The sequence below is a fragment of the Mustelus asterias genome, chromosome 8 (assembly GCF_964213995.1).
Source record: "Mustelus asterias chromosome 8, sMusAst1.hap1.1, whole genome shotgun sequence".
Lineage (NCBI taxonomy): Eukaryota > Metazoa > Chordata > Chondrichthyes > Carcharhiniformes > Triakidae > Mustelus > Mustelus asterias.
In genome coordinates this window covers 137,360,405-137,388,403 of record NC_135808.1, presented here as the reverse complement: position 1 = coordinate 137,388,403, position 27,999 = coordinate 137,360,405, and positions in this window count along the sequence as shown.

Below are 27,999 nucleotides of genomic sequence, written 5' to 3'. Positions count from 1 at the left end.
GTTTTAAATTAGTCTTTTGATGTGAGCATCACAGGGAAAGTGAATATTTGTATTAGTGATTCCCTGCAGTGCATCTTGTAGACGGTACACAGGGCAGCCGCTGTGCGTTGCTGGTGGAGGGAGTGAGTGTTTGTGGATGTGGTGCCAATCAAGCGGGGCTGCTTTGTCCTGGATGGTGTTGAACTTCTTGAGTGTTGTTGGAGCTGCACCCATCCAGACAAGTGGAGAGTGTTCCATCACACGCCTGACTTGTGCCTTGTAGATGGTGGACAGGCTTTGGGGAGTCAGGAGGTGAGTTACTGAAGAAATGTTCATTAAGGATCTGTAGATCAGACATTGTCCAACAAACATTGCCTTTTCCTGGTTGATTCCAAGCCTGAGAACCATTATTTAATCACACAGGACACTGACACATTCAAAGGGATGTAGAACTGGAGTGACATTCATCCGAGTATTTGTGTGAGTCTGTCTCTGATCTCACGACATATTTACATAAGAACATAAGAACGAGGAGCAGGAGTAGGTCATCTGGCCCCTCGAGCCTGCGTCACCATCCAATAAGATCATGGCTGATCTTTTCGTGGACTCAGCTCCACTTACCCGCCCGCTCCCATAACCCTGAATTCCATTACTGTTCACACTGTTTAATCAACACTTCACTCTGTACCATTCACTGCTGCTTTACTGGGATGATGTGGAGATGCCGGCATTGGACTGGGGTAAACACAGTAAGAAGTCTAACAACAACAGGTTAAAGTCCAACAGGTTTATTTGGTAGCAAATGCCACTAGCTTTCAGAGCGCTGCTGCTGCCACCCACCCCCTCCCCCTCCCCCCCCCCCCCCCCCCGCCATCCGCTCCCCCCCGCCCCCCACCACCCCCCACCACCCCCCACCCACCACCCCCCACCCACCACCCCCCACCACCCCCCACCAACCACCCCCCACCCACCACCCCTCACCACCCCCCACCCACCACCCCCCACCACCCCCCACCCACCACCCCCCACCACCCCCCACCCCCCACCCCCCACCACCCCCCACCCCCCACCACCCCCCACCACCCCCCACCACCCACCACCCCCCACCACCCCCCACCACCCCCCACCCCCCACCACCCCCCACCCCCCACCGCCCCCCACCGCCCCCCACCCCCCACCACCCCCCACCACCCCCCACCCCCCACCACCCCCCACCACCCCCCACCACCCCCCATCCCCCACCACCGCCCACCACCCCCCACCCCCCACCACCCCCCACCACCCCCCACCACCCCCCACCACCCCCCACCACCCCCTCTCCTCTCCCCCCCGCACCCCCCTGCCCCCGCCAGGTGGAGTGGGAGATGTGCTCACAAACAGGGCAGACAGAGACACAAACTCAATTTACAGAATAATGATTGGAATGCTAATCAATGCTAATCAATGCTAATCAATGCTAATACAGCGAATCAAGTCTTAAAGGCACAGACAACGTGAGTGGAGAGAGCACCAAGCACAGGTTTAAGAGATGTGTATTGTCTCCAGACAGGACAGCTCATGAGATTTTGCAAGTCCAGGCAAGTTGTGGGGGTTACAGATAGTGTGACATGAAACCAAGATCCCAGTTGAAGCCGTCCTCATGTGTGCGGAACTTGGCTATCAGTTTCTGCCCAGCGACTCTGCGCTGTCATGTGTTGTGAAGGCCGCCTTGGAGAACGCTTACCTGAAGATCCAAGGCTGAATGCCCGTGACTGCTGAAGTGCTCCCCCACAGGAAGAGAACAGTCTTGCCTGGTGATTGTCGAGCGGTGTTCATTCATCCGTTGTCGTAGCGTCTGCATGGTTTCCCCAATGTACCATGCCTCGGGACATCCTTTCCTGCAGCATATCTGGTAAACACAGTAAGAGGTTTAACAACACCAGGTTAAAGTCCAACAGGTTTATTTGGTAGCAAAAGCCACACAAGCTTTCGAGGCTCTAAGCCCCTTCTTCAGGTGAGTGGGAATTCTGTTCACAAACAGAACTTATAAAGACACAGACTCAATTTACATGAATAATGGTTGGAATGCGAATACTTACAACTAATCCAGTCTTTAAGAAACAAAACAATGGGAGTGGAGAGAGCATCAAGACAGGCTAAAAAGATGTGTATTGTCTCCAGACAAGACAGCCAGTGAAACTCTGCAGGTCCACGCAACTGTGGGAGTTACAAATAGTGTGACATAAACCCAATATCCCGGTTGAGGCCGTCCTTGTGTGTGCGGAACTTGGCTATCAGTTTCTGCTCAGCGACTCTGCGCTGTCGTGTGTCGCGAAGGCCGCCTTGGAGAACGCTTACCCGAATATCAGAGGCCGAATGCCCGTGACCGCTGAAGTGCTCCCCAACAGGAAGAGAACAGTCTTGCCTGGTGATTGTCGAGCAGTGTTCATTCATCCGTTGTCGCAGCGTTAAACTTCTTACTGTGTTTACCCCAGTCCAACCCCGGCATCTCCACATCACATCTGGTAGACAACCTTGGCCGAGTTGCAAGAGTATGTACCGTGTACCTGGTGGATGGTGTTCTCACGTGAGATGATGGCATCCATGTTGATGATCCGGCACGTCTTGCAGAGGTTGCTGTGGCAGGGTTGTGTGGCGTTGTGGTCACTGTTCTCCTGAAGGCTGGGTAGTTTGCTGCGGACAATGGTCTGTTTGAGGTTGTGCAGTTGTTTGAAGGCAAGAAGTGAGGGTGTGGGGATGGCCTTAGCGAGATGTTCGTCTTCATCGATGACATGTTGAAGGCTCCGGAGGAGATGTTGTAGCTTCTCCGCTCCGGGGAAGTACTGGACGACGAAGGGTACTCTGTCCACCGTGTCCCGTGTTTGTCTTCTGAGGAGGTCGGTGGGGTTTTACGCTGTGGCACGTCAGAACTGTCAATCGATGAGTCGAGCGCCATATCCTGTTCTTATGAGGTCATCTTTCAGCGTCTGGAGGTGTCTGTTGCGATCCTCCTCATCCGAGCAGATCCTGTGCATTCGGAGAGCTTGTCCGTAGGGGATGGCTTCTTTAACGTGTTGAGGGTGGAAGCTGGAGAAGTGGAGCATCGTGAGGTTATCCGTGGGCTTGCGGTACAGTGAGGTGCTGAGGTGACCGTCCTTAATGGAGATGCGTGTGTCCAAGAATGCAACCGATTCCGGAGAGTAGTCCATGGTGAGTCTGATGGTGGGATGGAACTACCTTCAACCGATGCTATACACTAGATACATCGATGACATTTTCTTCTTTTAAGACTTATCTAGATAGCCACATGAACAGACTGTGAATAGAGGGATACAAAAGAATGGTCTAGTGGGCACATGAGCGGCGCTGGCTTGGAGGGCCGAAGGGCCTGTTCCTGTGCTGTATTGTTCTTTGTTCTTTGTTCCTTTAGACTCATGGTGAACAATCACTGAAACAACTATATGATGACATCAACAAGTTCCATCCAGCTACGACATCTCCGGAGCCTTCAACATGTCATCGATGAAGACGAACATCTCACCAAGGCCATCCCCACATCCCCACTTCTTGCCTTCAAACAGCCGCACAACCTCAAACAGACCATTGTCCGCAGCAAACTACCCAGCCTTCAGGAGGACAGTGACCACGACACCACACAACCCTGCCACAGCAACCTCTGCAAGACGTGCTGGATCATCGACATGGATGCCATCATCTCACGTGAGAACACCAAGCACCAGGTACATGGTACACACACTTGCAACTCGGCCAACGTTGCCGACCTGATACGCTGCAGGAAACGATGTCCCGAGGCATGGTACATTGGGGAATCCATGCAGACGCTACGACAATGGATGAATGAACACCGCTCGACAATCACCAGGCAAGACTGTTCTCTTCGTGTTGGGGAGCACTTCAGCGGACACAGGCATTCAGCCTCTGATCTTCGGGTAAGCGTTCTCCAAGGCGGCCTTCACGACACACGACACTGCAGGGTCGCTGAGCAGAAACTGATAGCCAAGTTCCGCACACATGAGGACGACCTCAACCAGGAACTTGAGTTCATGTCACACTATCTGTAACCCCCACAATTTGCCTGGACTTGCAAAATCTCACTCGCTGTCCTGTCTGGAGACAATACACATCTCTTTGACCTGTGTTTGGTGCTCTCTCCACTCACGTTGCCTGTGCCTTTAAGACTTGATTAGCTGTATTAGCATTGATTAGCTTGATTAGCATTCCAATCATTGTTCTGTAAATTGAGTTTGTGTCTCTGTATGCCCTGTTTGTGAGCACATCTCCCACTCCACCTGGCGGGGGGCAGCGCTCAGAAAGCTGGTGGCATTTGCTACCAAATAAACCTGTTAGACTTCTTACTGGCTTTACTGGGACACAGAGACTGACTGCCATTGACACTTTTTTAGCAAGATCTAACCTCCAGATCCATCTCCAGTCACACATGGACAGGAGGCCATTCAGCCCCTCGAGCCTGTTCCATTGGTCACAGAACAGGAGGAGGCCATTCAGCCCCTTGAATCTGTAACTCCATTCATAGGAATTGAGGAACGGCAGTATGTGATTTTAATTAGATTTGTGAAGCTTTTCTCCATAGTTTTGTCACAGTTTATTAATCATTTCCTTTCAGAAGGGGGCACGTGTTACCTCTTTGAATTGATAGACCGTGTGATTGGTTGAATGTAAAGGGCTAGAATCATAAGAAATTGAGGTCATTCAGACACTTCCACCTTCCACAGGAATTAGGAACAGCAGAATCTCAGAACTCTGTAAATATAAAATAGTGACCAATAAACCCAATGGGGAATTCTGAAACATCTTCACTCAGAGAGGGGAGAGAATGTGGAACTCACTGGTGATTCAGGGAAGCTGGATAAACACCTGAGGGAGAGAGGAATAGAAGGAGATGCTGATAGGGTGAGAGGAAGAGGGGGTGAGAGGAGGGTCATGTGGAGCAGGAAGACCAGCATGGAGCAGATGGGCTGAATGGTCTGTTCCTGTTCAGTGAATTCTATTTATATTTGAATGATTCTAACACTCAACTCAATCCCTAAAGTGTCTCTGATCAGTGGTGAAGTGAGAATTGGAATTGGATTTATTGGGAAAGCAGGATGGAGAATGTGGTCTGTTCATACAAGCAGCAGCTGAACAGAGAAATCTATTCACAGGGGAATGTGCAATCTTACGTCAGCTGGTGAAATCCAGATTGCACTAAGTGTGTTCATTACAAACTCCAGACACGCTGCAAAACCCATCATTAGTCTTCAGCGCTGTAACATTATCCTGTCAGCGTTATTACTTTATTACATGCTTCATTTTAATGGATAAAAACAGTGTTTTAAACTGCGCTCCCTGACTCGCTCAGGAAGGAGACTCAGAGCAACAGTGACTGGGCCTATAGGAGGCTCATGTCCCTGATCTCAGGTCACCCGTAGCCCAGGCCCAGAGGCTGGGGAAGGCCCATCATTTCCAGCAGTGTTTTCAGCCTAGAATCATTCAATCAATCAGCCTCAATCACAGGCTTTGGGCCCATCTAAAGAAGCAATTGCCCCTCACTAGAGGCTGGTTGGAGTGAGTTAGAGACCAGGTCCCAGACAGAAAGGATTCTGAACTGAGATTTTATTCACTGAAATGTCCAGAGCATTGAGAAGTCTGAAATGACACAGTTACACTGAGTTTCCACCAGTGAGTAAGATCTCAGATTTCCTTCCAATGGTTAAGTTTCATCACTCACAGGAAAGGGAATCTTTTCTTTAACATTCTCGGTATGTCCAACATCGACTTTTCTCTCCTGTGTGACCATTAGAATCCCAAGTTCGGAATTATATGTGATACAATGAGGCTGTAGCAGATACACAGAATGAGATGCCACAGTAGGAAACCATTGACCTTCAATCTGTGTCCCTCTGCTTTCCCACCGTCCTGTCACTGGAAACACTTTCTCCTGATTTACTCTCTCTACAATAATTATAAATCACTGGTTAGACCCCAGCTGGAGAATAGTGTCCAGTTCTGGGCTCCACACTTTAGGAGGGATGTCAGGGCCTTGGAGAGGGTGCGGAGGAGATTTACTGGAATGTTCCCAGGGATGAGGGACCTCAGTGAATGTGGAGAGACTGGAGAAGCTGGGATTGTTCTCCTGGGAGCAGAGAAGGTTCAGAGGAGATTTAATAGAGGAGCTCAAAATCAGGAAGAGTTTAGATGGAGTAAATCAGGAGAAAGTGTTTGCAGTGACAGGAGGGTGGGTAACCAGAGGGACACAGATTGAAGAGAATCGGGAAAAGAACCAGCGGGGGAGATGAGGGGAATTTATTTGACACAGTGAGTTCCTGTGATCTGGAATGTGCTGCCTGAAAGGGCGGTGGAAGCAGATTCGATAATAACTTTCAAAAGACAATTGGAGAAATACCATAGAACATAGAACAGTACAGCACAGAACAGGCCCTTCGGCCCACGATGTTGTGCCGAGCTTTATCTGAAACCAAGATCAAGCTATCCCACTCCCTATCATCCTGGTGTGCTCCATGTGCCGATCCAATAACCGCTTAAATGTTCCTAAAGTGTCTGACTCCACTATCACTGCAGGCAGTCCATTCCACACCCCAACCACTCTCTGCGTAAAGAACCTACCTCTGATATCCTTCCTGTATCTCCCACCACGAACCCTATAGTTATGCCCCCTTGTAATAGCTCCATCCACCTGAGGAAATAGTCTTTGAACGTTCACTCTATCTATCCCCTTCATCATTTTATAAACCTCGGAACATTGTGCAGGTCTCCAGGGAAAGAACAGGATATAGTGCTAATTGTAGAACTCTTCCATAGAGACAACATTGACACAATGGGCTGAATGGCCTCCCTGAATGGCAGACAATTGTAATGTAATAGAATTGATGGATAGACTGTGGGGTTTGGGCAATAATTCTTGAGTTGGTTGCTGGGACTGTGCAATGAGTTAAATCCTGTCAACATTGAGCTCTCGACACTGAACAATGTATTTAATATCATCGTTACCCTCAGCAGGTTTTCTCAAATACACAAGTTAGTCTGAAGAATTCAGTTCCTCAGAGACAGGACGGAGAGTTAGGCCTCAACCCCCACTCCCAGTGCTGGCTGAAATATTGGATTCGACGGAGCAGTGTGTAATTGTTTGTTGCTATGGATACAGAAACACAGGTTGTGATATTGTTAAACACTCCCCCGGTTCAATTAGATTCTTTCAATCAAATCAAGGTTCCTTTGAGACAACCTCGTTCTTCACTTGTTGATGTGTTTGGTGAATGTTGCGGCGAATTGGCTGCTTCTTGTGTGGCTCTCTGTCTGATCCATCTCCTTATCCTGGGCTGTTCATGTCCCCAATATAAACACCCTGTGGATCTGTGGCGTTTATTCACCTCTCATTAACATCTGAGGAAAAAACCACTCGGGTTTGGGTCAGGGTGTGTCCAGAAACACTGATTACTGCAGAATCCAAGAACAGGAAACAATAGAGACATCCCAGTGAGGGGCCTGGGCAAAGGAGATTGTTCAATCCTCATCTCTGATGCTCAGAGGATTCTGTAAATACAGGAGTCGAGAAAATAAATCTCCCTCAACCCAACACACCAACCATCAGCCTCATGACTGAGAACTTTCAGCATTAACTTCCGACCTCGCTCGCTCTCCCTCACACTGTCACCCCATTAACCTCCGACCTCCTTCACTCTCCCTCACACTGTCACCCCAAAATTAACCTCCGACCTCCTTCACTCTCCCTTACTCTGTCACCCCAACATTAACATAAGAACATAAGAACTAGGAGCAGGAGTAGGCCATCTGGCCTCTCAAGCCTGTTCTGCCATTCAATAAGATCATGGCTGATCTTTTCATGGACTCAGCTCCACTTACCCGCCCGCTCACCATAACCCTTAATTCCTTTATTGTTCAAAAATGTATCTATCCTTTCCTTAAAAACATTCAATGAGATAGCCTCAACTACTTCACTGGGCAGGTAATTCCACAGACGTCCCTCACTCTCCCTCACTCTGTCACCCCAACATTAACCTCTGACCTCCCTCGCACTGTCATCTCAACATTAACCTCTGACCTCCCTCACTCTGTCACCCCAACATTAATCTCTGACCTCCCTCACACTGTCACCTCAGTTTTGCGAAGTTGTGTGTGTGAGGAATATTTTTGGATCAGCTATTTGATGATGTTGGTAATTCTGAGAGTGAATGTCAGAGTTTGGGGTTTTTTACTCAGGTTGTTGTTAATGACAGTCAGACCCACTCAATCCTGTCAACAGTCTCCACGTCCCCGACAACCCGGAGCGCGGCCTTTTCGACCCAATTCCCAGTGAAATGATGGCCGGTCTTGTGGCTGATCAAAGTGATCCTTCTTCTCGTTGCTCAGCAACAGCGGAAACAGGGCTTGGAGACAACATCCGAATGGCCACACCTTTGACAAAGTGGAAATGGAAAATGACACTTCACCAGGTGAATGTTTGCTGCTATGTCACTGGGCTGAAAGGGAATTGAAACTCCGTTATGTTTGATCCACCGTCAAACGTAGCTGTTTGACCAGGATTCTGCTCACCTCTCCTCATATTCCTTCTCTAATCCCTGCCAAATGCTGCCTAACTTACCCCCTGTGTGAAGCGTCTTGTGGTGCAATGGGTAACTTTCCCGCCTCAGAGACAGAGTCCGGGTTCAAAACCCACTCCAGGACCTGATGGTGAGAGAATGTGGCCAATCAGGTTCATTACCAAGCTGCAAATGTCTCCAATACACCTGTGACAGGGAGTGAGAGTGGCAGATTCTCCTGGTCACTCAGTGCTGGCCGTGTAACTGCCTCTGGTGACAGGTAAATTGTAAACCTCACACATTTAATACATCAATCATTTCTCCCTCCCAGTTTCAGCAATGTTTCTGTGCTGACCAGCAAACAAGATTCGCCATTCTTTCCCATCCAGAAAGTTTTAGATTTCCAAATGAGGGAATTCTCTGGAAATCTGTGTCTGTCTGTAGCACCAATAATAACTGCCGTTGAATATAATACCTCAAACTTCCCGATATAATCAGCATTTAGAATAGTCATCGCAGACGTTAACATTCAGTTACAGTATCACTTCAAACACTCTCTCTGGAACAAGCTGAGCACATCCCACAACCAGTGTCTCATTCCCCCAGTTACAAAGAACAAAGAAAATTACAGCACAGGAACAGGCCCTTCAGCCCTCCAAGCCTGCACCGACCATGCTGCCCGACTTGACTAAAACCTCCTACCCTTCCGGGGACCATATCCCTCTATTCCCATCCTATTCATGTATTTGTCAAGACGCCCCTTCAAACTCACTATCGTATCCGATTCCACTACTTCCCCCGGCAGCAAGTTCTAGGAACCCACCACCCTCTGTGGAAACAATCTGCCTCGTACATCTCCTTTAAACTTTACCCCTCACACCTTAAACCTATGCCCCCTATTAATTGATTCTTCCACCCTGGGAAAAAGCTTCTGACTATCCATTCTGTCCATGCCTCTCATAATCTTGTGGACTTCAATCAGGTCTCCCCTCAACCTCCGTCGTTCCAGTGAGAACAAACCAAGTTTCTCCAGCCTCTCTTCATAGCTAATACCCTCCATACCAGGCAACATCCTGGTAAATATTTTCTGTACCCTCTCCAAAGCCTCCACATCCTTCTGGTAGTGTGGCGACCAGAATTGAAAACTATATTCCAAGTGCGGCCTAACTAAGGTTCGATAAAGCTGCAATATGATTTGCCAACTTTTTAACTCAATACCCCGGCCGATGAAGGCAAGCATGCCGTATGCATTCTTGACTACCTTCTCCACCTGCGTTGCCACTTTCAGTGATCTGTGTACCTGTACACCCAGATCCCTTTGCCTATCAATACTCTTAAGGGTTCTGCCATTCACTGTGATGCACTATCAATAAGGCGAAAGACTACCGATATGCCAATATAAGTGTAGGCTTTTATTCACAACAGAATCAGGAGCAGATCCCAACAATTAACCGACCTGGACTGAACAAGGGGGAGGAGACAGCCACCTTTATACTAGGTGCTGAGGGGAGGAACCAAACTGGAAGGGGATGTGTCCAGGTATGACAAACACACACAACGGTGGTCCATATAGGACAAAGGCACAACTGAGGTCCACCACACACTGTATATTTTCTATCTGTATTAGACCTTCCAAAATGCATTACCTCACATTTGTCCAGATTAAATTCCATTTGCCATCTCTCTGCCCAAGCCTCCAACCAATCTATATCCTGTTGTATCCTCTGATGGTCCTCATCACTATCTGCAAATCCACCAACCTTTGTGTTGTCCGCAAACTTACTCATCATTCATATTGATATATATTACAAACAGCAAAGGTCCCAGCACTGATCCCTGAGGAACGCCACTTGTCACAGCCCTCCATTCAGAAATGCACCCTTCCACTGCTACCCTCTGTCTTCTTTGACCGAGCCAGTTTTGTATCCACCTTGCCAGTTCATCTCTGATCCCATGCGACTTCACCTTCTGCACCAGTCTGCCATCATGTATTAGCATGGATAGAGGATTGGTTAACTACCAGAAAGCATAGAGTGGGGGTAAATGGGTGTTTTTCTGGTTGGCGATCAGTGACTCATGGTGTGCCTCAGGGATCAGTGTTGGGACCGCAATTGTTTACGATTTACAGAGATGATTTGGAGTTGGGGACCAAGTGTAGTGTGTCAAAATTCACAGATGACACTAAGACGAGTGGCAGAGCGAAGTGTGGAGAGGATGCTGAAAGTCTGCAAAGGGATATAGATAGTCTAAGTGAGTGGGCGATGGTCTGGCAGATGGAGTACAATGTTGGTAAATGTGAGGTCATCCATTTTGGTAGGAATAACAGCAAAATGGTCGATTATTAAGCCGAGATATTTGAATCATCGATAGTCACGGGTGAGTGCCTGAAGATTGGAGAGTGGCAAATGTTGTGCCTTTGTTTAAAAAGGGCTGCAGGGAAAAGCCTGGGAACTACAGGCCAGTGAGCCTCACATCTGTGGTGGGTAAATTGTTGGAAGGTATTTTGAGAGACAGGATCTACAGGCATTTAGAGATGCAAGGACTGATTAGGGACAGTCAGCATGGCTTTGTGAGTGGAAAATCATGTCTCACAAATTTAACTGACTTTTTTGAAGGGGTAACCAAGAAGGTAGATGAGGGCAGTGCAGTTGATGTTGTCTACATGGACTTTAGCAAGGCCTTTGACAAGGTACCGCATGGTAGGTTGTTGCATATAGTTAAATCTCACGGGATCCGGGGTGAGGTATCTAAATGGATACAAAACAGGCTTCTTGACAGAAGCCAGAGGGTGGTTGTAGAGAGTTGTTTTTCAAACTGGAGGCCTGTGACCAGCGGTGTGCCTCAGGGATCAGTGCTGGGCCCACTGTTATTTGTCATTTATATTAATGATTTGGATGAGAATATAGGGGGCATGGTTAGTAAGTTTGCAGATGACACCAAGATTGGTGGCATGGTGGACAGTGAGGAAAGTTATCTCCAATTGCAGTGGGATCTTGATCAATTGGGCCAGTGGGCTGACGAATGGCAGCTGGAGTTTAATTTAGACAAATGCGAGGTGATGCATTTTGGTAGATTGAACCAGGGCAGGAGTTACTCAGTTAATGGTCGGGCGTTGGGGAAAGTTACAAAACAAAGAGATCTGGGGGTACATGTTCATAGCTCCTTGAAAGTGGAGTCACAGGTGGGCAGAGTGGTGAAGAAGGCATTCGGCATGCTTGGTTTCATTGGTCAGAACATTGAATACAGGAGTTGGGACGTCTTGTTAAAGTTGTACAAGACATTGGTAAGGCCACACTTGGAATACTGTGTGCAATTCTAGTCACCCTATTATAGAAAGGATATTATTAAACTAGAAAGAGTGCAGAAAAGATTTACCATGATGCTGCCTGGACTTGATGGATTGAGTTATAAGGAGAGGCTGTAGAGACTGGGACTTTTTTCTCTGGAGCGTAGGAGGCTGAGGGGTGACCTTATAGAGGTCTATAAAATAATGAGGGCATAGACAAGGTAGATAGTCAATATCTTTTCCCAAAGGTAGGGGAGTCTAAAACTAGAGGGCATATGTTTAAGGTGAGAGGGGAGAGATACAAAAGTGTCCAGAGGGGCAATTTTTTCACACAGAGGGTGGTGAGTGTCTGGAACAAGCTGCCAGAGGTAGTAGTAGAGGTGGGTACAATTTTATCTTTTAAAAAGCATTTAGATAGTTACATGGGTACGATGGGTATAGAGGGACATGGGCCAAATGTGGGCAATTGGGATTCGCTGAGTTTTCAAAAAGAAAAGGCGGCATGGACAAGTTGGGCCGATGGGCCTGTTTCCATGCTGTAAACCTCTATGACTCTATAATGGTAAAAAATTGCAGCATGCTGCTGTGCAGAGGGACCTGGGTGTCCTTGTGCAAGAATTTCAAGGAGTTGGTTTGCAGATGCAGCAGGTAATTAAGAAGACAAATGGAATTTTGTCCTTCATTGCTAGAGGGATGGAGTTTAAAAACAGCGAGGTTATGTTGCAGCTGTATAAGATGCTGCTGAGGCCACACCTGGAGTACTGTGTACAGTTTTGGTCTCCTTACTTGAGAAAAAATACTGGCACTGGAGGGGGTGCAGAGGAGATTCACTAGGTTGATTCCAGAGTTGAGAGGGTTGGCTTATGAGGAGAGACTGAGTAGACTGGGGCTATACTCATTGGAATTCAGAAGAATGAGGGGAGATCTTATAGAAACATATCAGATTATGAAGGGAATTGATAAGATAGAAGCAGGGAAGTTGTTTCCACTGGCGGGTGAAACTAGAACTTGGGGGCACAGCTTCAAAATAAGGGGAAGCAGATTTAGGACTGAGTTGAGGAGGAACTTCTTCACACAAAGGGTTGTGAATCTGTGGAATTCCGTGACCAGTGAAGCAGTTGAGGCTACCTCATTGAATGTTTTTAAGGCAAGGATAGATAAATTTTTAAACAGTAAAGGAATTAAGTGTTATGATGAGTGGGCAGGTAAGTGGAGCTGAGTCCATGAAAAGATCAGCCATGATCTTATTGAATGGCGGAGCAGGCTCGAGGGGCCAGATGGCCTACTCCTGCTCCTAGTTCTTATGTTCTTATGAGGGACCTTGTCAAAGGCCTTACAGAAGTTCATGTAGACAACATCCACTGCTCTACCCTCATCAATCATCTTCATCACTTCCGTAAAAAACTCGATCAAGTTAGTGAGGCACGACCGCCCCTTCAGAAAACCATGTTACCTCTCACTAATATGTCCACTTATTTCCAAGTGGGAATAAATCCCATCTCGAAGAATCCTCTCTAATAATTTCCCCTACCACCGATGTAAGGCTCACCGGCCTATAATTACCTGGATTATTCTTGCTACCCTTCTTAAACAAAGGGACAACATTGGCCATTCTCCAATCCTCTGGGACCTCCCTTGTAGTGGAGATGCCGGCGTTGGACTGGGGTAAACACAGTAAGAAGTTTAACAACACCAGGTTAAAGTCCAACAGGTTTATTTGGTAGCAAAAGCCACACAAGCTTTCGGAGCTGTAAGCCCCTTACTCACCTGAAGAAGGGGCTTGCAGCTCCGAAAGCTTGTGTGGCTTTTGCTACCAAATAAACCTGTTGGACTTTAACTTGGTGTTGTTAAACTTCTTACTGTGTTTACCTCCCTTGTAGCCAGTTAGGAGACAAAGATTTCTCTCAAGGCCCCAGCAATTTCCTCCCTTGCCTCTCTCAGTATTCTGGGGTATATCCCATCAGGCCCTGGGGACTTGTCTACCTTAATGTTTCTCAAGAACCCCAATACCACCTCCTTTTTGATCTCAACATGACTCAAACTATCTACACATCCTTTCCCAGACTCATCATCCACCAAGTCCTTCTCTTTGGTGAATACTGATGCAAAGTACTCTTTAATACCTCACCCATTTCCTCTGGCTCCACGCATAGATTCCCTCCCTTGTCCTTGAGTGGCCAACCCTCTCCCTGGCTACCCTCTCACTCTTTATATATGTATAAAGTGCCTTGGGATTTTCCTTAATCCTGCTGGCCAATGCCTTTTCATTACCCCTTTTAGCCTTTCTTACTCCTTGCTTAAGTTTCTTTCTACTTTCCTTGTATTCCACACTTGCTTCGTGTGTTCCCAGCCTCCTACCTTTGACAAATTCGTCCTATTTTCTTTGGCTAGGCTCACAATATCTCTCGTTATCCAAGGTTCCCAAAACTTGCCATACTTATCCTTCATCCTTACAGGAATGTGCTGGTCCTGAATCTCTATCAACTTACACTTGAAAGCCTCCCACATGCCAGATGTTGATTTGCCCTCAAACATCTGCCCCCAATCTACATTCTTCAGTTCCTGCCTAATATTGTTGTAATTAGCCTTCCCCCAATTTAGCACCTTAACTTGAGGACGACACTTATCTTTATCCATCAGTACCTTAAAGCTTACTGAATTGTGGTCACTGTTCCCGAACTGCTCCCCTGCTGAAACATCGAGCACCAGGCCGGGCTCATTCCCCAATGATGTGGAGATGCCGGCGTTGGACTGGGATGAACACAGTAAGAATTTTAACAACACCAGGTTAAAGTCCAGCAGATGCCATTAGCTTTCAGAGCGTTGCTCCTTCGTCAGATGGAGTGGATATCTGATACGCTGCAGGAAAGGATGTCCCGAGGCATGGTACACTGGGGAAACCATGCAGACGCCACGACAACGGATCAACGGATGAATGAACACCGCTCAACAATCACCAGGCAAGACTGTTCTCTTCCTGTGGGGCAGCACCTCAGCGGCCACAGGCATCCAGCCTCCGATCCTCGGGCAAGCGTTCTCCAAGGGGGCCTTCACAACACACGACAGCGCAGAGTCGCCGAGCAGAAACCGATAGCCAAGTTCCGCACACATGAGGACGGCCTCAACCGGGATCCTGGGCTGGTGATTGTCGAGCGGTGTTCATTCATCCGTTGTCGTGGCGTCTGCATGGTTTCCCCAGTGTGCCATGCCTCAGGACATCCTTTCCTGCAGCGTATCAGATATCCACTCCATCTGACGAAGGAGCAGCGCTCCGAAAGCGAATGGCATTTAGAACATAGAACAGTACAGCACAGAACAGGCCCTTCGGCCCACGATGTTGTGCCGAGCTTTATCTGAAACCAAGATCAAGCTATCCCACCCCCTATCATCCTGGTGTGCTCCATGTGCCTATCCAATAACCGCTTAAATGTTCCGAAAGTGTCTGACTCCACTATCACTGCAGGCAGTCCATTCCACACCCCAACCACTCTCTGCGTAAAGAACCTACCTCTGATATCCTTCCTATATCTCCCACCACGAACCCTATAGTTATGCCCCCTTGTAATAGCTCCATCCACCCGAGGGAATAGTCTTTGAATGTTCACTCTATCTATCCCCTTCATCATTTTATAAACCTCTATTAAGTCTCCCCTCAGCCTCCTCCGCTCCAGAGAGAACAGCCCTAGCTCCCTCCACCTTTCCTCATAAGACCTACCCTCCAAACCAGGCAGCATCCTGGTAAATCTCCTCTGCACTCTTTCCAGCACTTCCACATCCTTCTTATAGGATTTGCTACCAAATAAACCTGTTGGACTTTAGCCTGATGTTGTTAAAACTCTTACTGTGTCATTCCCCAATACCAGGTCCAGTACGGCCCCTTCCCCAGTTGGACTATCTACATACTGTTTCAAGAAGCCCTCCTGGATGCTCCTTACAAACTCTGCCCCATCCACGTCCCCTAGCACTAAGTGAGTCCCAGTCAATATCGGGGAAGTTAAAATCTCCCACCACAACAACCCTGTTACTTTTACACCTTGCCAAAATCTGCCGACATATCTGTTCCTCAATCTCCCGCTGGCTGTTTCGCAACTTCAGAATAAATAATTATTGAGAACATTTCTCAGTCAAATCACAGATTTCAGAATTGTCACAGATCACAGTTTATAAAGAAGAAATCAAACTTCAAAAGAACATTGGATTTAGGAGCAGGAATAGGCCATTCGGCTCCTTGACCCTGATCTGCTATTCCCGACCGGTCTGATTGTGTCTTAATTCCACTTTCCTGTCTGCTCCCCAAAACTTTTCACTTCCATCGAATCATAGAAGTTCAACAGTGCAGAAAGAGGCCATTGGGCCCATCGAGTCTGCGCCAACTCTCTGACAGAGCATCTTACCCAGGCCCTCACCCACTGCCCCCCGACATCCCCGCACTACTGAAGCTTCACAACCCTTTGGCTGAGGACATTTCTCCTCCCAACAGTCATAAATAATCGAGCGCCTATTCTGCGACTGTGCCCCGCCCCCTCCCCATGTTGTAGATTCCCCAGTCAGGGGGAACAATCTCTCAGTGCCGACCCTGTCAAACCCCTTCACAGTCCTGATGGATTCAATGGGATCACCTCTCAGTGAAGAGTTAACTTGCTGTTATTTGAAAGGGTTAATGATCTCACTTCAATCCGGGGCAGCCAATGGGTGTCAGACTAACCAGTGACACCCACACCCCCAGAATAAATGTTTCAAAATGCCAACCCCTCGAACTAGCAGAAAGGAACCTGCTCCTGAATGCTGATGTGGAATAATTGATTCTGATTATCAATGGATGTGGAATATATAAATCCTGATGCTAATGTCACCGTATAAACTACCTCTTCATTCCAATGTTTGGTGAATTAATGTGAGAATCTTTAATCGGTCTGCAAGATATAAATATTTAACACCAAAACCTCAATGTTCATTTCAGCAGACGCTGGAGAACAAATCATGTTGTGCAGCTTGTGAGGAGTTGAAGTGTTGAAGTTTCTCACACTGGAGGCTCTGGGTTTAATGTCACATCCTGAGGACAGCAATGCCCCTGTAAGGGGCCGTGTTACTGTGGGGGGAAAGGAGAGACACCAGGTTGCTGTGTGTGAGGGTCACGGGGAGAGCAGTGGGAGCGATGGTCCTCCCGTCCCCCTGCTCTTTCCTCACTGTGTAATCGTCACTGATTGAACCTGGAGAACGTCTGCACATTAGAGAGACAGAGAGATAGAGACAGGAATGTGACTCCATCCATTACTGCGAGTTTCTCAGGCTGAGATCTATGTTACACTCGCCACATTGATGCATTGTCCATGTTTAACATTCAGCCCAAACACGCCATCATTTACAGGATCAAACAGACACAGATTTCACCAGGGAACTACTGTTTGCAAAGAGACTCTCACAGTCTCCTCATAAAACCCAAATCCAGCACTGCTGTGTCCAGTCCATGTTAATGCTGCACTGGTGTGTCCTGTCCATGTTAATGCAGCACTGGTGTGTCCTGTCCATGTTAATGCAGCACTGGTGCATCTAGCCGTGTGTACCAGTTAGAAGATGCTCTGCAGGAACTCACCAAGGTTCTTTAGACAGCACCTTCCAAACCCACGACCTCCACCATCTAGAAGGACAAGGGCAGCAGAATCCTGGGAACATCCCAGCTGGAGGTTCCCCTCCAAGTCGCTCACCATCCTGACTTTGAAATATATCACTGTTCCTTCACTTCCACAGGGTCAAATCCTGGCACTCCCTCCCTCACAGTGATTGGTCAGTGAGGGGGTCAGTGAGCACTGATTGGTCAGTGAGGGGGTCAGTGAGCACTGATTGGTCAGTGAGGGGGTCAATGAGCAGTGATTGGTCAGTGAGGGGGTCAGTGAGTGGTGATTGGTCAGTGGGGGGGTCAATGAGTGGTGATTGGTTAGTGAGGGGGTCAGTGAGCAGTGATTGGTCAGTGTGGGGATCAGTGAGCAGTGATTGGTCAGTGAGGGAGTCAGTGAGTGGTGATGGTCAGTGAGAGGGTCAGTGAGTGGTGATTGGTCAGTGAGGGGGTCAGTGAGTGGAGACTGGTCAGTGAGGGGGTCAGTGAGCGGTGATTGGTCAGTGAGGGGGTCAGTGAGCGGTGATCGGTCAGTGAGGGGGTCAGTGAGCAGTGATTGGTCAGTGAGAGGGTCAGTGAGTGGTGATTGGTCAGTGAGGGGGTCAGTGAGCGGTGATTGGTCAGTGAGGGGGTCAGTGAGCGGTGATTGATCAGTGAGGGGGTCAGTGAGTGGTGATTGGTCAGTGAGGGGGTCAATGAGCAGTGATTGGTCAGTGAGGGGGTCAGTGAGTGGTGATTGGTCAGTGGGGGGGTCAATGAGTGGTGATTGGTTAGTGAGGGGGTCAGTGAGCAGTGATTGGTCAGTGTGGGGATCAGTGAGCAGTGATTGGTCAGTGAGGGAGTCAGTGAGTGGTGATGGTCAGTGAGAGGGTCAGTGAGTGGTGATTGGTCAGTGAGGGGGTCAGTGAGTGGTGACTGGTCAGTGAGGGGGTCAGTGAGTGGTGATTGGTCAGTGAGGGGGTCAATGAGCAGTGATTGGTCAGTGAGGGGGTCAGTGAGTGGTGATTGGTCAGTGGGGGGGTCAATGAGTGGTGATTGGTTAGTGAGGGGGTCAGTGAGCAGTGATTGGTCAGTGTGGGGATCAGTGAGCAGTGATTGGTCATTGAGGGAGTCAGTGAGTGGTGATGGTCAGTGAGAGGGTCAGTGAGTGGTGATTGGTCAGTGAGGGGGTCAGTGAGTGGTGACTGGTCAGTGAGGGGGTCAGTGAGCGGTGATTGGTCAGTGAGGGGGTCAGTGAGCGGTGATCGGTCAGTAAGGGGGTCAGTGAGCAGTGATTGGTCAGTGAGAGGGTCAGTGAGTGGTGATTGGTCAGTGAGGGGGTCAGTGAGCGGTGATTGGTCAGTGAGGGGGTCAGTGAGCGGTGATTGGTCAGTGAGGGGGTCAGTGAGTGGTGATTGGTCAGTGAGGGGGTCAGTGAGTGGTGATTGGTCAGTGAGGGGGTCAGTGAGTGGTGATTGATCAGTGAGGGGGTCAGTGAGTGGTGATTGGTCAGTGAGGGGGTCAGTGAGCGGTGATTGGTCAGTGAGAGGGTCAGTGAGCGTTGATTGGTCAGTGAGAGGGTCAGTGAGTGGTGATTGGTCAGTGAGGGGGTCAGTGAGTGGTGATTGGTCAGTGAGGGGGTCAGTGAGCAGTGATTGGTCAGTGAGGGGGTCAGTGAGCAGTGATTGGTCAGTGAGAGGGTCAGTGAGTGGTGATCGGTCAGTGAGGGGGTCAGTGAGCAGTGATTGGTCAGTGAGAGGGTCAGTGAGTGGTGATTGGTCAGTGAGGGAGTCAATGAGTGGTGTTTGGTCAGTGAGTGGGTCAGTGAGCGGTGATTGGTCAGTGACAGGAACAGCGATTCACTATTGGTGGTTGTTAGCAAGAGGTTTCTAAGGAAACAGCAGCAGTTGAATTCCGTGTCCACTGCACTGTCGGAGCAGTGGCTGATGTTGATGGGAAGCTGGGAGCAGGGCAGACATTTCAATCATTTATATTCACTGCAATTGTGGAGAAAATCAATGTTTGATCCAGAACCCGAAGCAGGACAGAGGACAGGGAGGAGGGAGAATCACCTCATACAATCTCAGCATGGTCATCATTGGCGTGTATTAACCATCCTTAATTGCCCTTGAGAAGGCGGTGGTGAGCTGCCTTCAGGAACCATTGCAGTCCATGTGGTGTAGGTACACCCACAGTGCTGTTAGAGAGGGAGTTTGACGCAGTGACAGTGCAGGAACAGTGATATATTTCCAAGTCAGGATTGTGCGTGAGAAGTCAGGAGAATTTGCAGTTGGTGGTGCAGTTGGTGGTGTTCCCATGGGCAGTACACACGGCTGTCACTGTGTATCGATGGTGGAGAGACTGAGTTTGTCACCAGTGAGTGTTTCAGTTCCAGTTGTGGCTCAGAATGGGACACTCTTGCTTCAGTGTCAGAACGGCATGACTTCAAATCCCACTCGAGACTTGGAGACATAACCCCAACTGACACTTCCCGTGCAGCACTGAGGGAGTGCCGCACTGTCAGAGATGCCGTTTTTCAATGGAGATAAGAAACTGTGGGCCCAGCCATCCCTCTCAGGTGGACAGTAAAGATCCCACAGCCACTATGTCAATGAAAGAGATTATCTGCTCATTATCAGTCAGAGAAAGTTCAAAGAGTTAATTAAATATTCTTCAGCCAATGAAGTGAACACATTTCCCTGGACAATTAGTTAAAGGTTAGAATATTGTGTTTAAGATGAATCGAGTGGGCTGGATAATAATGTAAGTTGATAAATTCTGGATTATGAATGCAGCGTGACAGAGTTTGAATCCAGTGAGAGTTTGGGGATTCAGATCAGAGACAGAGAGAAGAATAAAGATTAGACAATCAGGAAGACAAAACTGGAAGCTGTCAATAACGGGGAGAATCGATGGACATTCACCAACAGAAGACAAAGGGTTAAATTTACAGGACCCCCCCGGTTTCAGACATTCCAACATTGTCGACACTTTGAATGTATTCCATTGATAGCGAAGAGCTTTGGGCTGTCCTGAGGAGGTGACAGGTGCTATAGCAATGTACATTCTTTATTCACTGACTTGGAGCCTGAGCTGGGGCAGTTTTCCATTTGCTTTTCACTCAGTGTGAAAGGACTGTGTTCCCTGGAGACTGACAATAAATGAGGGCAGATTTCAGATTCGGCTCTGCCTCCGAGTCTCAGCCTCAGCTGATGTTTCCTGTCGTTTTTCTCAATGTTTCTGCTTTTTGTTTTGATGGATCAGCCTGTCAGGGTTCTAATTACATTGAGCTTTGCTCATTCCTCTCTGCCCTGTTTACAGACCGTAATGCTGTAAATCCTAGCAAATGATCAGAGCTGGGAGTTCAGGGAGTGTGATGAATCTCACCCGGAGTGACTGGAACCCCAGTGTTTCCATATCCCGGGAATCACTCCCACTGCAGCTTACACCATTCACTCCCCATTCAACCAGTGTCTTGTTGCTCATTCCATTTGATTTCATCTCCTTCTCCCTCCCTCCCGGTGCCTCCTTGTTGTTCTGTGATTCACCAACTCTGATCCCTCCTCTTCCACCAGGAGCCCTCATCCCAACTGTCATTATTCATCTGCACAGCATGATGTTAGCTCGCTATTCAACCTTGGGATGGCTCACATTGAAACCAATTTAATGTTTCACCGGTGGTCGATAAAGTTGCTTGATAAAAGATTAACGGGCCCCTGGGGTCCATAAATAGCTTGATAGCCAAGTTCCGCACACATGAGAACGGCCTCAACCGGGATCTTGGTTTCATGTCACACTATCTGTAACCCCCACGACTTGCCTGGACTTGCAAAATCTCACTAACTGTCCTGGCTGGAGACAATACACATCTCTTTAACCTGTGCTTCACCCTCTCTCCACTCACATTGTCTGTATCTTTAAGACTTGATTACCTGTGAAGCATCGCATTCCAACCATTATTTTGTAAGTTGAGTTTGTGTCTGTATATGCCCTGTTTGTGAACAGAACTCCCACTTACCTGACGAAGGAGCAGCGCTCCGAAAGCTAGTGGCTTTTGCTACCAAATAAACCTGCTGGACTTTAACCTGGTGTTGTGAGACTTCTTACTGTGTTCCATAAATAGAGACAGTGTTAAAGTAAGAAATTAAAATGAGACTTTATAAAACCAGATTAGGAATATTGAGTTCAGTTCTGGTCAACAAATAGTAGAAAGAGTTTCAAAGTTTTGCTGTACCTGTCCTGAGAGTGTTTGATGGGGGACAGTGTAGAGGGAGCTTTACTCTGTATCTAACCCCGTGCTGTACCTGTCCTGGGTGTGTTTGATGGGGGACAGTGTAGAGGGAGCTTTACTCTGTATCTAACTCCGTGCTGTAGCTGTCCTGGGAGTTTTTGATGGGGACAGTGTAGAAGGAGCTTTACTCTGTATCTAACCCCAAGCTGTACCTGTCCTAGGAGTGTTTGATGGGGACAGTGTCGAGGGAGCTTTACTCTGTATCTAACCCTGGGCTGTACCTGTCCTGGGAGCGTACAGTAAGAAGTCTCACAATACCAGGATAAAGTCCAACAGATTTATTTGGTCGCTTGAGCTTTCGGAGCACTGCCCCTTCATCAGGCGAGTGGAGGATTGGGTTCACAAACAGGGCATATATAGACAAAGACTCAATTATAAGATAATGGTTGGAATCCGAGTCTTGACAGGTAATCAAGTCTTTACAGGCGCAGACAATGCAAGTGAAGAGAGGGTTAAATACAGGTTAAAGAGGTGTGAATTGTCTCAAGCTCAGGCAAGTCATGGCGGTTACAGGTAGTGTGACATGAACCCAAGATCCCGGTTGAGGCCATTCTCATGTGTGCGAAACCTGGAACCAGGATATGACGCTTGACTCATCGATCGACAGTTCCAATGCGCCACAACGAAAAACTGCACCAACCTCCTCAGAAGACAAACATGGGACACAAGCATGAGTACTCTTCGTCGTCAGAGCAGAGAAGCTACGACATCTTTTCCGGAGTCTTCAACATGTCATCGATGAAGACGAACATCTAGCCAAAGCCACCTCCGCATCTCCACTACTTGCCTTCGAACAACCGCGCAATCTCAAACAGATCATTGTCTGCAGCAAACTACCCAGCCTTCAGGAGAACAGTGACCACGACACCACACAACCCTGCCACAGCAACCTCTGCAAGACGTGCCAGATCATCGACACGGATGCCATCATCTCACGTGAGAACACCCACCCGGAACACGGTACATACACTTGCAACTCGGCCAATATTGACTACCTGATACACTGCAGGAAAGGATAACCCGAGGCATGGTACATTGGGGAGACCATGCAGATGCTGCGACAACGGATGAATGAACACCGCTCAACAATCACCAGGCAGGAGTATCCTCTTCCTGTTGGGGAACACTTCAGCAGTCACGGGCATTCTGCCTCTGATATTCGGGTAAGCGTTCTCCAAGGCGACCTTCACGACACACGACAACGCAGAATCGCTGAGCAGAAACTGATAGCCAAGTTCCACACACACGAGGACGGCCTTAACCGGGATCTTGGGTTCATGTCACACTATCTGTAATCCCCATGACTTGCCTGGGCTTGCAAAATCTCACTAACTTGAGACAATTCACACCTCTTTAACCTGTGCTTAACCCTCTCTCCACTCGCATTGTCCGTACCTGTAAAGACTTGATTACCTGTTAAGACTCGCATTCCAACCATAATCTTATGATTGAGTCTATGTTTATATATGCCCTGTTTGTGAACCCAATCCTCCACTCACCTGATGAAGGGGCAGTGCTCCAAAAGCTCATGCTATCAAATAAACCTGTTGGACTTTATCCTGGTGTTGTGAGACTTCATACTGTGCCTGCCCCAGTTTAATGCCGGCATCTCCACATCATGTTCTGGGAGTGTTTGATGGGGACAGTGTAGTTAAAAGTTAAAGTTTATTTATTAGTCACAAGTAAGGCTTACATTTACATTGCAATGAAGTTACTGTGAAATTCCCCTGATCGCCACACTCCGGCGCCTGTTTGGGTCAATGCACCTAACCAGCACATCTTTCAGACTGTGGGAGGAAACCGGAGCACCCGCAGAGGGAGCTTTATTCTGTATCTAACCCCATGCTGTACCTGTCCTGGAATGTTTGATGGAAAGTAGTCTCACAACACCAGGTGAAAGTCCAACAGGTTTATTTGGTAGCAAAAGCCACTAGCTTTCTGAGTGCTGCTCCTTCGTCAGGTAAGTGGGAGTTCTGTTCACGAACAGGGCATATAAAGACACAGACTCAATTTACAAAATAATGGTTGGAATGCGGGTCTTTACAGGTAATCAAGTCTTAAAGGTACAGACAATGTGAGTGGAGAGAGCGTTAAGCACAGGTTAAAGAGATGTGTATTGTCTCCAGCCAGGACAGTTAGTGAGATTTTGCAAGCTCAGGCAAGTTGTGGGGGTTACAGATAGTGTGACATGAACCCAAGATCCCGGTTGAGGCCATCCTCATGTGTGCGGAACTTGGCTATCAGTCTCTGCTCAGCGACTCTGCATTGTCGTGTGTCGTGAAGGCCGCCTTGGAGAACGCTTGCCCGAAGATCAGAGGCAGAATGCCTGTGACCGCTGAAGTGTTCCCCAACAGGAAGAGAACACTCTTGCCTGGTGATTGCGAGCGGTGTGCATTCATCCATTGTTGTAGCGTCTGCATGGTCACCCCAATGTACCATGCCTCGGGACATCCTTTCCTGCAGCGTATCAGGTAGACAACGTTGGCCGAGTTGCAAGAGTAGGTACTGTGTACCTGGTGGATGGTGTTCTCACGTGAGATGATGGCATCCGTGTCGATGATCCGGCACGTCTTGCAGAGGTTCCTGTGGCAGGGTTGTGTGGTGTCGTGGTCACTGTTCTCCTGAAGGCTGGGTAGTTTGCTGCGGACAATGGTCTGTTTGAGGTTGTGCGGTTGTTTGAAGGCAAGAAGTGGGGGTGCGGGGATGGCCTTGGCGAGATGTTCGTCTTCATCAATGACATGTTGAAAGCTCCGGAGAGGATGTCGTAGCTTCTCCGCTCCGGGGAAGTACTGGACGACGAAGGGTACTCTGTCCGCCGTGTCCCGTGTTTGTCTTCTGAGGAGGTCGGTGCGGTTTTTCGCTGTGGCGCGTTGGAACTGTTGATCGATGAGTCGAGCGCCATATCCTGTTCTTATGAGGGCATCTTTCAGCGTCTGGAGGTGTCTGTTGCGATCCTCCTCATCCGAGCAGATCCTGTGTATTCGGAGGGCTTGTCCGTAGGGGATGGCTTCTTTAACGTGTTTTGGGTGGAAGCTGGAGAAGTGGAGCATCGTGAGGTTATCCGTTTGATGGGGACAGTGTAGATGGAGCTTTACTCTGTATCTAACCCCGTGCTGTACCTGTCCTGGGAGTGTTTGATGGGGGACAGTGTAGAGGGAGCTTTACTCTGTATCTAACCCCGTGCTGTACCTGTCCTGGGAGTGTTTGATGGGGGTCAGTGTAGAGGGAGCGTTACTCTATATCTAACCCCGTGCTGTACCTGTCCTGGGAGTGTTTGATGGGGACAGTGTAGAGGGAGCGTTACTCTATATCTAACCCCGTGCTGTACCTGTCCTGGGAGTGTTTGATGGGGACAGTGTCCCAGCACCAAGATTTTCACCTTCAGGAGCACGAAAGGTGAAAAACTCTCCAGATTCTGGTGTGATAAGAATTCAAAGTGACTTTACTCAGTGTCCCAGAACATAAATAATTCATTCCCACATCAGCAAATATTCATTGTGTGAAAGCACAGCTTGTGTCTGGAGCTCAGCAAATTAACAGGAACAGAAATGATCACTAACTCTGCAGATTAACGGTAACCTGGTTAATCTCTGATCACTAACTCTGCACATTAATACTAACCTGGTTAATCTCCAGCACTGACCCTTTGGTTAACGGTAACCTGGTTTATCTCCATCACTGAATCGGTAGATAATATTAACTTGGTCCCTCTCTGTGACGGTCCCAAAGCAGACTCATGCTGCCAAACCTGCTGAGATCTTGCGGCATTTTCTGTTTTTGTTTCAATCTATTTTTCCCAGCTTCTCCAGTCAGAAATGTTATTCTTTCAGAACAAAATTCTTCACAGGTAAATATCTTCAAAGTCAACTGTTTATTCTAAGTTTTCAGTATTTATAACCCTTAATCCAGACACATACTCCCAGTGCAGTACAGAGGGAGTGCTGCACGGTCAGAGGGTCAGTACTGAGGGAGTGCCGCACTGTCAGAGGGTCAGTACTGAGGGAGTGCTGCACTGTCAGAGGGTGAGTACTGAGGGAGTACCGCACTGTCAGAGGGTCAGTACTGAGGGAGTGCTGCACTGTCAGAGGGTCAGTACTGAGGGAGTGCCGCACTGTCAGAGGGTCAGTACTAAGGGAGTGCTGCACTGTCAGAGGGTCAGTACTGAGGGAGTGCCGCACTGTCAGAGGGTCATTACTGAGGGAGTGCTGCACTGTCAGAGGGTCAGAACTGAGGGAGTGCTGCACTGTCAGAGGGTCAGTACTGAGGGGGTGCTGCACTGTCAGAGGGTCAGTACTGAGGGAGTGCCGCACTGTCAGAGGGTCAGAACTGATGGAGTGCTGCACTGTCAGAGGGTCATTACTGAGGGAGTGCTGCACTGTCAGAGGGTCAGTGCTGAAGGAGTGCTGCACTGTCAGAGGGTCAGAACTGAGGGAGCGCTGCACTGTCAGAGGGTCAGTACTGAGGGAGTGCTGCACTGTCAGAGGGTCAGTACTGAGGGAGTGCTGCACTGTCAGAGGTTGCGAACTGAGGGAGCGCTGCACTGTCAGAGGGTCAGTACTGAGGGAGTGCTGCACTGTCAGAGGGTCAGTACTGAGGGAGTGCCGCACTGTCAGAGGGTCAGTACTGAGGGAGTGCTGCACTGTCAGAGGGTCAGTACTGAGGGAGTGCTGCACTGTCAGAGGGTCAGTACTGAGGGAGTGCTGCACTGTCAGAGGGTCAGTATTGAGGGAGTGCTGCACTGTCAGATGGTCAGTACTGAGGGAGTGCTGCACTGTCAGAGGGTCAGTACTGAGGGAGTGCTGCACTGTCAGCGGGTCAGTACTGAGGGAGTGCTGCACTGTCAGCGGGTCAGTGCTGAGGGAGTGCTGCACTGTCAGCTGGTCAGTACTGAGGGAGTGCTGCACTGTCAGCGGGTCAGTGCTGAGGGAGTGCTGCACTGTCAGAGGGTCAGTACTGAGGGAGTGCTGCACTGTCAGAGGGTCAGTACTGAGGGAGTGCCACACTGTCAGATGGTCAGTAGTGAGGGAGTGCTGCACTGTCAGAGAGTCAAGACTGAGGGAGTGCTGCACTGTCAGAGGGTCAGTACTGAGGGAGTGCTTCACTGTCAGCGGGTCAGTACTGAGGGAGTGCCGCACTGTCAGAGGGTCAGTACTGAGGGAGTGCTGCACTGTCAGAGGGTCAGTACTGAGGGAGTGCCGCACTGTCAGAGGGTCAGTACTGAGAGAGTGCCGCACTGTCAGAGGGTCAGTACTGAGGGAGTACCGCACTGTCAGAGGGTCAGTACTGAGGGAGTGCCGCACTGTCAGAGGGTCAGTACTGAGGGAGTACCGGACTGTCAGAGAGTCAGTACTGAGGGAGTACCGCACTGTCATAGGCTCAGTACTGAGGGAGTGCTGCACTGTCAGAGGGTCAGTACTGAGGGAGTGCTGCACTGTCAGAGGGTCAGTATTGAGGGAGTGCTGCACTGTCAGATGGTCAGTACTGAGGGAGTGCTGCACTGTCAGAGGGTCAGTACTGAGGGAGTGCTGCACTGTCAGCGGGTCAGTACTGAGGGAGTGCTGCACTGTCAGCGGGTCAGTGCTGAGGGAGTGCCGCACTGTCAGCGGGTCAGTGCTGAGGGAGTGCTGCACTGTCAGAGGGTCAGTACTGAGGGAGTGCTGCACTGTCAGAGGGTCAGTACTGAGGGAGTGCCACACTGTCAGGTGGTCAGTAGTGAGGGAGTGCTGCACTGTCAGAGAGTCAGTACTGAGGGAGTGCCGCACTGTCAGAGGGTCAGTACTGAGGGAGTGCTGCACTGTCAGAGGGTCAAGACTGAGGGAGTGCTGCACTGTCAGAGGGTCAGTACTGAGGGAGTGCTGCACTGTCAGCGGGTCAGTACTGAGGGAGTGCCGCACTGTCAGAGGGTCAGTACTGAGGGAGTGCTGCACTGTCAGAGGGTCAAGACTGAGGGAGTGCTGCACTGTCAGAGGGTCAGTACTGAGGGAGTGCCGCACTGTCAGAGGGTCAGTACTGAGGGAGTACCGCACTGTCAGAGGGTCAGTACTGAGGGAGTGCCGCACTGTCAGAGGGTCAGTACTGAGGGAGTGCCGCACTGTCACCGGGTCAGTACTGAGGGAGTGCCGCACTGTCAGAGGGTCAGTACTGAGGGAGTGCCGCACTGTCACCGGGTCAGTACTGAGGGAATGCTGCACTGTCAGAGGGTCAGTGCTGAGGGAGTGTTGCACTGTCAGAGGGTCAGTACTGAGAGAGTGCCGCACTGTCAGAGGGTCAGTACTGAGGGTGTGCCGCACTG